The 6000-nt window shown below is 42.6% G+C and overlaps 1 long non-coding RNA gene across 1 annotated transcript in view; it reads right to left on the minus strand.

Moving 5' to 3' along the window:
- Nucleotides 1-5225, minus strand: part of LOC139685890 (uncharacterized) — a 244600-nt gene extending 239375 nt beyond the window's left edge. Inside the window, exon 1 of the long non-coding RNA XR_011700239.1 lies at nucleotides 5157-5225. This is a non-coding gene — a long non-coding RNA (uncharacterized lncRNA). The remainder of the gene's footprint in view (nucleotides 1-5156) is intronic.
- Between the last annotated feature and the right edge of the window lie 775 nt (nucleotides 5226-6000).

The following is a 6000-nucleotide window of genomic DNA, read 5'->3' on the forward strand; positions in this document are numbered from 1 at the left end:
GGCCTGGCGGCTGATATCATTGCCACCCCACGTAGTCCCTTTTTTTTGACGGCGAGCCCGATTTCTCGGATGGGTAAATTGTTCCGCATCCCTCCATCGATTCGCTGCCTCCGCCGCATCGTGAGATCGGATACCTGTTTCACGTGAGACAGAACGAAGCGGTGGTGGGTCGGCGCGATCTGCATTTCATCCTCCACACCCCAGAAAGTTCGCAGAAATCATCTTTTGCTCCTCCCGGTGTAGCCCCGTGCCCGTGGCATCCAGCGGTGCTCAGTTCCCTCCCGGCCAGGGGCCGGAGATACGGGGGGAGGGTGGGGTGCGTGCGCGGAGAGATTGGCGCGGCGCGAATGGGTGGGGAGGCGATGAGAGGGTAGGGTGCCCGCGGGGGAAGGGTTGACTTGAGGAGGGTGTGCGGGGAGGGTGTGAGATGGTGCAAAGCCGCTCCGCCGGGCAAATTACTCTCGGCGCGGGAGTGAGGATTTCACGTGAATCCTCCAGGCGTAAGAGCTTCGTTCCGGAGGATTTTCCATAAGCGGCATTATTATCGCGATGAAATTAGAATTAAGAGAGCAATCTCAGGGGAATGTGATCCGTACTTGACATTGAAACCTTAGTCGGAGAAGCAGAATATTTTTTACAAGCTTAACTTCATGAGTACATGAATTGACTGAAAATTAAATTATTGTTGCGAATAAGTAATTATGAATGGAACAAATGGCTTATGGTAACCGTGCGTAATAAAAATCTACGAACCGAAAGGGTCACTCTGTTAACTATTACACCGACAGATTAAAACTCACATCACCCCACGACGAAATAAAAAATAAAATGAATACACTTCATTGAAAATATAAAGTGAATGATTAATATCATTTATGAGAGAAGTTTGGTCTCTTTACCAAATCTTTACTCGTACAGTCCATAGTTAAATATACACTTTTCATATTGTTAGGTGTCACAAATAAATTAATCGAGTGTGCAAATTCAATTATTACTTGAATAGCTGAAGTTAAATAGGTTTTCTTGATATTTATACTCATTTCTCGGGGTCGGTTGCACTTGATTGTGCAGTTGTTTTCGATGGCCCGAGAATTATTCGACGTTGGAGGAGGATTGAAGGGTACACATTGTGATATTTTCAATGGATATTGCTTCATATATTTAAACCTCACATATTTTCTGTGAATTGATGCATATTGCAGAAAAGAGTTATAGGTTCAACCATTAATTTTCCATTGTTTACGCGTGGCAGTGACCTCTTTTTCTCTCACGTTTGCTTCCCATTGGAATTTAAAATTTCGTCCGCATTTCGACCACAAAAAGTACCGCCCCGGAAGAACATTCGCAATTGGCAGTCACCCCTGCCATTAATCATACTTCTTAAATCCGCCTAGATTTGATGAGACCCGTTCCCAGAGCCCCCCTTCCTCCCAACCAATCTCCCTCTCCCGCGCTCATCTTTAAGCGCGCACGTTCGCTGTCCCCGTATTTTGGCGTTTGATGTGGATGCACAACGACAGAAATAAATCACCTGAATTGAATTTTGTGAAATTTATTCGACTTTGTGCCTACACATATGACAAATGCTCAATTTTTTTCCCATACGCTTTCTCGAGCTCAGCTATTTAAAGAACCCTTGTTTCCCTCGAAACATGCTCCAGCGATTCGAAATGCGAATTACTTTTTATATTGCCGCACGTGACCTTATATCGCACTCCCTATCTCACTTTCCTCATCCACATACGGCGTTTCATGAGATAATCCGAGACCAGGATTAGTTTAACACTTTGGTGAAAATTTCCTCAGCTTTAAGTTCATGCCAATATTGGGTCGGTTGACTCCTATTTACCACATGGCTTTAAGCTACTTATTATTTTAATTCTTTTTGAAATCCTGAGCTTTAGGCTGTAATAAAACGATGGATGTGTATTTGCTATGAAAACATAAATCTCTTTGACCCGAGTTCAAATTCATATCCCTCCGCTGTATTTCGGGTATTCGGGTAGGGACGACGGCAGAGTTTCCATCAAAGCCAGTTTTCTGAGGTTTTTGGGTGAGGAATGTGTTCAGACTCACCTCCCAACTATGTGGCACTCTTGAGCATTCTTGATAACCCACAATCATGAAGATAAACTCATTACACTTGGTGAATCCAATAGGGACACCTCATTGCACTTACGCAATTGTGTGAGTTAAAAAAGTTTATACCCCTATGCGTGACTACTTACCATTCGTGGTTTATGCATTTCGCGCAATATTACTGTGCGTCCATCAAAATAATCTCTTTATTATGATACTTTTTGCCCATGAGTCTTTAATACAATCGCGCTTTAGATGATTCAAGCTTAGAGCTCATACCAATCGATTAAGGATAATAGAAAAAAAGAATCTTTACCTAATCCATGGTAATTCTTGATTAATAGTCATGGTATGAGTAGTCAATCATCAGCAGTTTTTTGCGTATAAAAAAGAAAAAAAGATGTCATTTCTTCGACGTCTTAGTAATATTTCTCAAAGTACGCGTTACAAGAGAATTTGAGATTTTAAGGTTATAACAAAGGGGTAAAAAAAATTATAGCACTCTGGAAAGGCGAGGGAGTTTTTATCCGTTTATCAAATCTTTTATTATAATTATTCTTTGGAATAACTTTGTGGATAAATCGAGGGCATTCTGAATTTCTTTGAAAGAACTCTGTTCACTTTAATAGGTACATCAATGATCCACGAGGTGAGTGCCATATTCATAATGCCTTGTCACTTGTGTGCTGCTATATTTACTCGCGCTGAATGTTTTGTTAAAAATGCCTGATTTTAACCCGGTTCAGTACGATAAAGGTTGACTTTAGAGAGTTTCTTCGCAAATTCTCGTTCAATAGTGACGGTATAGTAAGTGTCATTGCGTTGAAGGCTTTATATTTGAATGGGTTCTCTCTCTTCTGATATTCTCTCTTTAATGTATTCTTACCTCTCTGTTTCAAGTTGCTTGCTAGTATCACTGAGTAACCTCGATTCAGATCTCACACGTGTTGCATTATTAATGGATATTCTATCAAACTAGAATAAATTTTTCCACAATGAGATGCTACTTAGTAAGTCTTTGAGACCACACGCTTACGCCAAGTCTTTAATTCAGGAACAGAGAACAATCAACGCGACGAGGAATGACTACAGGATACAGAAAAGTTAGGCGCCACTATTTGGAAATTAATTTTTCTCTTCGCTCTTCCGGAGCACGTTTCAAAGGGACTTCTTTCACCGGAAACGATGGAGGAAGGAAAACCAGCAGGTTTTTTTCTCCTCTCTGTCGCCGAAAAAAAACTGGGTGGCAGAATTAAATTAGCTTCGCCCTACGGATGAGCACTTCAACAAAACATCAAGATTTTTGAGAGTGATTAATCACTCTCTAATGTTTAAGGAAAACCTATTACAGATTAAATGTACTCGCTCCGAAACATCAATTGTTAAATATAAAGTTCATGACTAAATTAAAGATAGAGCCTTTAAACAAACCGCTTTAATAACAAACGTTTACTATTCATGAAATCCTACTTCTCGGTGACTATTCTCGAAATATGAATTTATGTGCCTCTATTTCCCCCTATTAAAATTCTAAATTTCTCTATTTTTTTTAATATTCCACTAGAATCACCAAATTAGTACTACCGGTGGCAACACATAGTAAAGATCGCGATGTTCGAGAGTTCCTGCGTTACGCTTAAGTGTTTTTGAATTAATATAATAGTCAAAAATAGTTTTTGTTTTGAGACTCTAAAACACTTGGATGCCGGATAATCTGGTCAGCCGTGTGTCTTCAATCTAAACACTGCCACCTCTTAGGAAACTATTATCAACAATCCTAAGACGCAATACTCTTAAGCCTTCACTAGCGCCGAATATAACTTTGCCGCTTTTGAATACTAGTCGCTAAATTTGTAAATTACTATTATTGAAAATCTGCTAAATTAGCAAAAACCTTTAAATAAATAACTGTGTGGGTAAACCTATCTCTCTCAAATATAGCCACGGATTCGCGTAAAGTTTTCTTTTGGATCCTCCTCTCCATTAGGACGCTATCTGATGAAGCTAAATGTAGAACACTTTTCGTCCATTTAAAGAAATGACTATGACTATTACATATGAATAACACTTGTGTAAATAAACCGTAAAATGCAGAAGACATTGTAAATAAAATTTAAATATCTCCCTCACATGGAATGAATTAAATCATTTCCACGAACATAAAATATTTAAAAACAAAAATTATCCATCTTTCAAGAAAAACTACCAATTACTGGCATAATCTTTTCAACATTTAAATGGACCTGTTCCGTTTTAATAAAAGGCACACCCAATAGAAATCTATTCCATTACTAGGTGAAATAGCAGAATAGAGAAATAAGTATTTAATGTGTGGAAAAATATGCATCTAACCCAATATCTAATTCGAAAGCTCCAACAATTAATTCACTTAGTTAAACTTTTCGCAAAAGTGAACTTCTTCTATCGACACGCTTGATTAAAATAATCATGTGTGCGTCATATTTATCTATATTTCAATTGAAATAACATATTGAGCCAACTCTTTGCCACACAAGTATGAAAGCCGTCTAAAATAAATCAGCTACTCTTCATTTAATTTGTAACATCACATATTTAATCGTATCATTCTCATTTTCAACTCTCCGTGCAGACCTTAAAACGCGTGAGTTATACTTACTAAATGTATCCATTTTCTTACTTCCGAGGTAGAAACTTTTTTAACCCTATAGGATATCTATCGAACTCGATGAAATTTAACAAAAATCTGCAGCCGAAAAGTATCCCTCGAACGGTACGCTAATTTGCGGATACTTGTGGGATATCTCGGACCGGAGTGATTAATTGCCGCGCTTAACTTTCCCCCAGTTGCTCTTCGCAACACTCTTCCGACCATATCCTTGACGATTCAAGCAACGGAAAAGTTTGACAACTCGTGCTCGGAACTCGTCTCCATGCGTCGAACCGAAATTCCAAATGTCAACTCCGCGGAAGCGGTGCGTGCCAGTATTTTCCGAGAGCAGGTAAGCACCGGCTTCGACCCTTAGTTTTAAAAATCTTTCGGCCGCCGCTAAAGCGGCCACCAGTCACTTCCTCCCGCAAAACTCGGATCGTTTTACCTGTTTCAGCTATCCCACGTCAATTGGGTTGTGTCGGCAATAGGGTGAGTCTCCGATCGCGGCCCCGAGGCATCCCACCCACGCAGTCTTCCCCCGAGGGTCTCGCTCGCGTTTCCTTCCCACCGCCGGTGGGTGAGCCGTTCGCCGCGCGCGTGGACGTCGGAGCGACTGAGAGTGAAGAGCGCGCACCTCGCCCGCGGGCTTTCGCATCCGCGGCCGCCCAGGCGGCAGCACGGGCGCGGCGTCGACGGCAACGAGGGTGGGGGGTAGAGAGATGGAGAGGGAAGGGGGAGATGGAAGGAGCGCAAAAATCGGGAGAGACAGCAAAAGGATTGGTGGGGGGGAAGGTTTGAGGTGGACGGACGCGTTCGAGATGTGTGCCTTCGTCACGGCATTCGCCAATTTCACGTGTCATCCAAACAAAAGGGGGATTTTTCGGAGCGGTGGCGGAGGGGACGTAGCTTCTTTCTTTCGAGGGCGTTTCCGCGCTCGACACCTCGCCGCCGTGATTGGCGGGGAGGCCGGTGCTTTGCGCTCCAATTTGCCTCTGTCGCCGGAGTCGTCGTCGCGAACGCCTGTGGGACGTCTCCCGCGTGAGAGCGGGGCAGCAATAGCGCCGGCGAGGGTCATGACGGTTTGGAGTGGACGGAAAGCAAATTGACTGCCCGTCAAGTTCCCACCCTCTCCCCCAACCACTGGTCCATGGATCTCGGTCGGGGCATCTGGTCGAAATCCGTTGGTTTTGCGCTGAGCCATGTTTATTTATTTACAAAAGCCTTCGTGAGTGGCCCGTGAGTCGTGCGACAACCATGAAAAGAGTTACGGATCGTGCGGAGAGGCCAGT

Source organism: Hetaerina americana, unplaced genomic scaffold, assembly GCF_022747635.1.
Source record: "Hetaerina americana unplaced genomic scaffold, ioHetAmer1.1.p SCAF_12, whole genome shotgun sequence".
Taxonomy (NCBI): domain Eukaryota; kingdom Metazoa; phylum Arthropoda; class Insecta; order Odonata; family Calopterygidae; genus Hetaerina; species Hetaerina americana.